Here is an 8,238-nt window from a genome sequence, read left to right on the forward strand (position 1 = left end):
ACTTGTGGAAACATTGATTGTAGGTAGACCTTTGACCATTTTGTTTGAGCAAAGTTGTTGAAGATAGCGGAAGGCAAGAGGACCAAATTGCTCATGCCATAATTGGATTTGTAAATTGGATTGAGTTAACAAAGCTTGTGAAGGAGACTTGGGCACAAAGTGGGAGAAAGAATACAACCTTTTGTCATGATTAACTTTCCCCACTGCAACCAATGAATCATCTTTTAGACTATGCACCTTTACTAAGTCAAGAAGGAACTCAACTTTATGACCATCTCAGAGGTGAGTGATTTGGTAAATTGAAAAGAGATTAGAACTTAGGTTTGGAACATAGAGAACATCTTTGAACTCTCCATTGTCCATCTCCACATTTCTTTTTCCTTCAACTTCAATTTTTGTATCATCTCCCACAAAGATGTGCGGTACCTTTGACTGCTTCAATGAAGAAAAATCTCTTTTCAAGAACACATATGATATGAGGCACCTGAGTCAAGAATCCATTCCATTGAAGAACTTGAATTTTCCATGAGTGCTTGTCCTTTTCCCTTTGAATCTGAAGAAGATCCTTTCTCCTTATAAGCATTAGGAAATAGAACATTATGTTTCTTCATGATAGTCATCAATTCATCAATCTTTTTATGATAACACTCATGTTCTTCATGACCCAATTTCTTGCAATAAGCACACTTTTTCTTGTCCTTATTATTGTCTCCCTTCTTGTTCGAATTTGAGGAAGAGTTGCCTTGTTGATTTGATGATGGTGTTGTCTTTTTTGCATCCTCTGATTTGTCATTCTTCTACTTCTTATTCTTCCCCTTTCCTTTATTTGAAGATTGACCAACTAAATTTTGAGAACCCTCATTATTTGCCACCAATGCCTTAGACTTAGGTGAATTGAGAATCCCCATTGATTTCAACTTCTTCTCTTCTTTATCCAATAGTTCAACATAGTGATCAAAAGAGACTTTCTAATAGGCAGACCTTAATGTAGTCTTTAAGGTGTTATAAGTAGAAATAAATGTTGAATACTCAGATGGTAGCTTATTATGAATGAGATAGATTAAACTGTCATCTTTAATAGGACTCCCACAATCATCTAGTTTCATTCTTAATTCATTCAACTTTATGATAAAATCCTATATGAAATCAAATGTCTTTAGATCTGAGGAGACAAGCTCATCTTCAATTTTGAAACCATCTTCCTCAGAAACTTTACCATATAGGTTTTGGAGGGAATCCCAAGCTTCCTTGGATGTATGAGACTTCTAAATCTGATATATGATCTTGTCTTCAACCCCCAAACAAATATCACTTAGGGCTTTCCTATCCATAGTTTTCCAATCAGTGATTTTATTGGCAAATACTTGATCACCTGTTGGTTTAGGAAGGGTACCATCTACATATTGAGAAACTCCTTTATGCATTAAATGACACCACATTTTAATGGACCATGTAGCATAGTTATGTGGAGTTAATTTTGGAAACTTAAAATTTCCCATGATGCAAAAAATGAAGAAAACTATAGAAAAAGAGGAACACAACACCAAGAACAACCCCCCTTTTCACTCAATCAAGGAACCCCCCCAAAAAAAATGCTTTTGGCACTTTATATGTAGTGCAATTACAATGGCCACTTGCCAATTTTGGCCTTAGTGGACTTTTGATTTTGCATTTTTACAACCTCCTTATCGAGTTCATCATTGGAATAGTACAATGTATCTCAAATATACAACAATTCTAAAGATATACCAAAGCATTACAATGCAAAAGGGACCTAATTTTGAAAGTGACACTATTTCCCACACAACCCTATAATCTGATTAGAGATCTACAAAGTAGATGAAAAATAATGCACTTTCAAAGCAAAAACAAAAACCTGTTTTCGTGTCCAGATGAGCCCGTACAAAGCATTTGAAGTTGTAAAATGTAGGATTGGATAGGTACAGTCACCAAAAGATGCAATTTCTAACAAATCTATGCACCAAAACTAGAAAAGAGCTGCACCACTAAAAATTTTAGGAAATTCTACCAAATTTTTAAAAAATTGCACCTGATTTGGAGTCCATATGACTAAGACATGGCCTCCCAAAATTGGATTGCAAAATCAAAAATCAATCTAGAGAGGGGTTGAACCAGCAAAAGATAGGGTTAAATTCGACAGTCATATGGCCATCATAGCAATTCAATTTTTTCCTTGAATTACAGTTAGACAACCATCAAATTTAGGCTTGTAAACTGATGATGTCAATGTACCTGGGCCCTATGATGATGTTAACATGACATCATGATAATGTTGTCATGTATGAAATTGCACAAAAAATTTAGGTGTGTTGACTTGCATGACAAAAGTATGGTGACTAGTTAGTTTGAATTGTTGATGTGTCATTTGACATGGCTAACAGCTATCGAAAGACATGGTAGACTTTCCACAAGTTAGATGGGCTTCAGGTCGCATGGACACATCAACTGGTCGGAGTTTCTAAAAAAATGGTGATGAAGGAGAATCATGTGTGCCAAAAAAATTTGTGCGATCGTCAAGGCCAGATTATAGTGCACTATAAAATTTAGAGAGGATGCTGAAATTATCTATTGTGTGGTGTGATATAGTGTAGTCACGTGGTGAATGAAACAAAGGCTACATGTTGCAAGGAGCAGGCTTTGTCAGAGATCCGAGGCTTGGTGATTCTGAAGTCGAAGAGAATAACAGCATCACTAGAAAATCTTTGGCAGTGGCCACAAAAACCAAAATGCCAGTGGGTTGTATTTCCTTTAGTCCCACATTGACCAAAATGGAGGTGTAGACAGTGTATAAAATACAACGACAGCAATTGTTAAGCAAACAAGCTGCACTACCCACACTATATTGTGGCCACCAGAAGGCAAGGGCTTACTCGGCTAGAATTTGAGCAAACTTAGCTGAAATGTTGGATATGCTCAAAAAATTGATGCTAGATGCCATTGTTGAATAGATATTGTAGCTCGCTGAATTAATTAAGAATATTTTGTCAAATATTCTCTATAGGGCCAGGGTATCACTGCCTAGTTCTATAGAAAAAAATTTCTCTATAGGGGTAGGGCCAAAAGAAATTTGGAAAATACCAAAATTTCAAAAATAGCAGAGAATAAAGTAAATTTCAAATCTAAAAATTAATTCACAAATTGAATAAAAGACCATACCCAAATTGCAAATCGGTGCCTTCGAGTGTTGGTTTCCAAAAAAATGTTGCCTCACGATCAAATTTATCCCAAAATAGGAAAATTTATAGTTGATCTTCACTAAATCAACATTCTGGACACAATGGCAAGGTTCAATTTGGCTCTAGACACTCTCAATTTTTGCAGATTCTCCAGATTTGGGTCGAGTTGTTGAAGCAACTATGGTCTCGAATGGCTATGTGTAGAGAATCTCCCCAAGCTCCGATACCATGTAAGAATTTTCCTTAGGACAAAATTCACCCAAGACCAAGGAACTCAAACACAAGCACGACAATAGACCAAAGAGAGTGTGATCAGAATGACGATATATTCATTCAATATGGATTAAAAGTACAATAGGAGTGCCTATATATAAAGGCCTCTAGAAAGCTTCTAGAATGCATAGAAGTTAGCAACATTATAAGTCATACAACCAGGCACATGTCCACCAGATATGGGTTATCCTCCATTAAGCATGGGAGTAAGTTTGATGATGAGAGGATAAGCCTACATCAGTGTAGCACACAAATTTATCTTGTAGACACCATGTGCTAAATTAGGAGTGCAAATAATTGTGTTGTCTACATGACAAATCAGTTAATTATGCAAACTCCAATGTTGTAGACACCATATGTTGAATTAGAGTTGCTTACTCCAATGTTGTCAACATGACAGCTCATGAGAGTACGTAAACTCGTAAGTGTCTTACAAAATAAATTATAGAATAATGCAATATAATAAAATAATGCATTAACCTAAGTAAACTTAAGTAAAGTGTAAATAGTAAATACTTATCTACACCAACATAAAGTTTTAAAACATGGCATCTAGCAAGCTTATTTTTCCACAACACAAGGCATAACTTTTTCACAATGGTCTTTGGGATATGCTTATTATATAATGGGTTTTGACTTTGCAATATGACAAGTTTCAAAGTACATAGGTCCCAAGAAAATAAAAGATTAGTAATCTCCACTCTTTTCAATAAAGGACATCATAAATAAATTAAGAACAAAAAAGATGAATCTTATCATAACCAGAAGATGGTCAAGCTTCCAAAATGCATACCAAATACCTTGGAGATCTTTGAATCCCCCATGGTATTATAACTCCATCCAACCTTAAAACCTTCCCACTATATTGAAAGAAGAAAGAAAATGGATTTTAGAACACTAGAACCATCCAATGTTGTGGTACCCTCCAGACCTTCCAATTTCCTAAATATGCAGTCATTAATTAGCAATAATCAAGAGGCAATATGACAAATATAGAGTGTAAATTGAAAAGTAGATAATTTTTTATTCTATACTCTACAAATCAACAATTTTTTATTCCATTCATTATATTTCCCCATGCAACACATCTTGTTGGAAATATAAGGTAGGTAAGGTTACTAAGAGGGGAGGAGTGAATCAGGAACCAATAAAACTTTATCTTACTTCACCAATTAATCCTTCATATAATATTCTAATCTAATTACATGCATGAAAGAATGAAATTATTTAAAACATCCATAACACTTTGACACAAGATATGGTGACCCATAAACCTTTCAAATAGAAAGTAAAATTGGGGTGTGGATGATACCCACAAGCTTTAGTATTGCAGTATAAAACTAACTTGTTAAGGGTCACAGTTGACCACTTCTGGTGATCTGCCCTGTTAGGAGCAATAAGGACTATGAGGTCCACCTTGTTAAAGGATTTACAAACATATAATGAACTATGCACTTGGTTAGGATATTTAGAAAAAGACTATGAAGTCTACTCTTTTAAAAGATTTGAATGATGCACCTATTAGGATGAACTAGTGGCTGATCTCTAATTTGCTAGTTGAGATTCCTTGTATTGCAATGATCACCTGATTGTGATAGATAAATCCATGTTGTCCCTTATACTTCTTGTAGACTTGTTTAATTCACACTCCTCATCATATTCTTCTTATCAATGATATTTGGATATGATACAATGCATTATATATATGCCAATCCAAAACACAACTTATTGGAGTTGGCTAGAATACCAATTTCATCATAATTCATAAAGTCGGCCTAACTAATGTAACTTGGGTTTTGAAGGAAAAGTCAGTGATATTTTGATACACGAAAAACATTTTCAATGCTTAGAAATCTTTGGCACTCGATTGAACTTGAAGCTCGGTCCATACTAATCACTTCTAAGTAGCTCGAACTTGGTCAGCATTGTGTGACTAAATGAATACTAAGAAACTCAATGGCTTCTAAATCACTCAGTTAATACTAGATTCATATTGTTAACACAGTGATCTCAGTAGATACAATATAACTTGGTTAACATACTATATCTTAGTTAACACTATAGTCTACTTCACTTCATTGAATAGCTTAGTAGCCTCTACTACGCTCGGTTTGCATTGTACATTATTTATAAAGCTTGGTAAACACTATGTGGCTTGGAAAACATTGGAAACTAAATGATAGACTCGGTAGAAACTGTAGATCTCGGTAGCAATGTAATCATTTGCGTAAGTATTGAGTCACTGATAGACAAATTGACCTTAATGTCAATAGTCTCCCCCTTTGGCATTAGTGACAAAAACACTTATCAAATTAAAAATCTAATCATTAAAAACTATAAGTCAAAACTTCCTTTATCATTATTATGTATCTTTAACTCGATTTGACTTCTTGAAGTTATAGCTCGGTAAAATACTCTATTTTTTTTTATTTTTCAAAATTGCTTTTGTAAATATTTTTTTTGCTTAGTTGTACAAGTGTTTGCATAATACTGTACTACTCCTCATACATATATCTCTCCTATATACGTACAAATGGAGTATAGTGTATTTCTCCTCCTTTACAATATCTTCTTCCTCTTTACATATTACTACTCCCCCTTTTTGACATAAATTCCAAAGTTGTATATAATATCTATATGTTAATGCCAAAATGTGACAAGAAATCATAATGTACCTTTAGAGTAAGTACCATTATCTTGTCCCAATTCTCATGTAGTACATTACTTGCATGCAATGCAATCTGAACTTCTGTTGATAATTCCATCATATGATCAACTATGGGGAAGTTCATATCATGGATGAGTCTCTTTGCATGTGCAATGTGTTTCTGCAATGCATCAATGTTTGGAAGAATCATGCCCTAGATTTCTACAAGTGTGGTCCTAATCTTGGCTTGTTCCTTCAATAATTCTGCTTGCAAATTTGTCAGATATTTGATCTTTGTGTAATGTGTAGAACTATGATTTGTGTCAAGTGATAGTTGGGAAAACTGAATGATAGGATCGGTAGCAACTGTAGAGCTCAATAGCAATGTAGCCATTTGACTAAGTGTTGATTCACTAATAGACAAATTGACCTTAATGTCAATACATCATGCAATACTTACATCTATGTGGATAGTGGATTCCAAATGTAAATTTAACTTATTGCATTGGAAAGAATTTACATCAGTTGTTAATTATTAGAAAATTGAACTCAACTTGCATTTCCAAGGGGCACTACATAAAGGAATGCTAACATGGTTCACTACATTGCATGTAGAACATAGACTTAAACGATGCTCACATTCTTAGCTCCTTCAATTATTATTTTTTGTGATCATGAAAACCAAAATATGCCTTAAGTCTATTTTCCTTATCGTTAGTAGAATGTATTAGGATATTAAAGCAGTTTTCATCAGTGATTGAAACTTCTGATGGATGAGTAAATACAAGACATAATTGATTTGTAATCTATTTCAAACTTGAATTAGAAGGCTAAATGAGAGAACTGCTTCATACAAATCTTATCCCTTTTGAAATGACTAAAATAAGCTTATGTTTGGAAACTTCCAAGAAAATTATTTTACAAATATTTTGAATGAAAATTAGTATAAGGAAATAACAATTACAATAATACAAGGTACAGTCTAGAGAACAAAAGTTGTAAATTTTAGCTTACAAATGAATAGATAAAATTCTTGTGGATATTGTTGATGTGTGTTTTATGACCCACCAAATAGTAGAACAAAATACTGAAATATCTTATTTTCTCTTGAATAAAGTCTCATGTATGCTAAGATTGCTAGAAGACCCTACGATGACTTCAAGGTTCCTTAAACACCAAGTCTTGATTATGGATAAGCTCGATGGTTGATTTGATTTTTTGATTATCACAAGGGGCCTTATGTGTTTATTCAAATTCATTTCAAGCCATACCAGTGGATGTGGGATCCATCTTAAGTTTTTTCAATGAAGTACTTTTTGAATTTTCACAAAATATGCAAAAATAAAAGGGGATAGGGTTCTGGAATACTAATCTATTCCTAAGGGAAGTGATGAAGACAAATAGTACTCTAGTGGACAAACTCCTCAAATTATCGAGCTATGCTTTGCCAATTTATATTACAACTATGTGTGAATTGGTGCAATCTTCAAGGGTTATGCCAAAGATTTTCATACAACCACATATGCCATCATAAAGAACAATGTATAGGAATGATAGAAGTTAAACATGTGCATGAAAGGGGATTAGGCTAACTTTGCATGATAGTTTAGAATCACAAAAATGTCAAAAATATGAACTAGAGGAATTTATCAAAACACCGTTGCATTCTCCATTGCAATCATAACACTTTAACTAAACTTAACTTAATCCAAATGAAGGAATTTAAGAGAAAAAGTAAGCACTATGAAATATCAAGTATATACCAAGCTTCAATGAAAACTTTATTATCTTATCAGCTCATAGAAACAATCCCATAAAATCCTCCTTTACAAATGAGAAGTGAGGCCTTTATATAGGTTGTTGATTACAATGGGTGGCTCAGATGATCACAATAACTGATGGCCCAGATTGGGCCACATCAGCCCTAATTACCATTAAGACAAAGAAAAGGAATCTACATTGATGCAACAAGAAATCCACTATTGTGGTGGGTAATAAATGCCCATTATGCATGTTAGTTTAGGAAGGGAGTGTGGTGCAATAAATGAGCACTAAGAACACCCACTATGCATTAAAGGCATCTATCCTTGATTCCCCTACTTGAAGGTATCATATTAATCC

The sequence above is a fragment of the Cupressus sempervirens genome, chromosome 7 (genome assembly GCF_028749045.1).
Source record: "Cupressus sempervirens isolate cs-2001-9-10 chromosome 7, ASM2874904v1, whole genome shotgun sequence".
Taxonomy (NCBI): domain Eukaryota; kingdom Viridiplantae; phylum Streptophyta; class Pinopsida; order Cupressales; family Cupressaceae; genus Cupressus; species Cupressus sempervirens.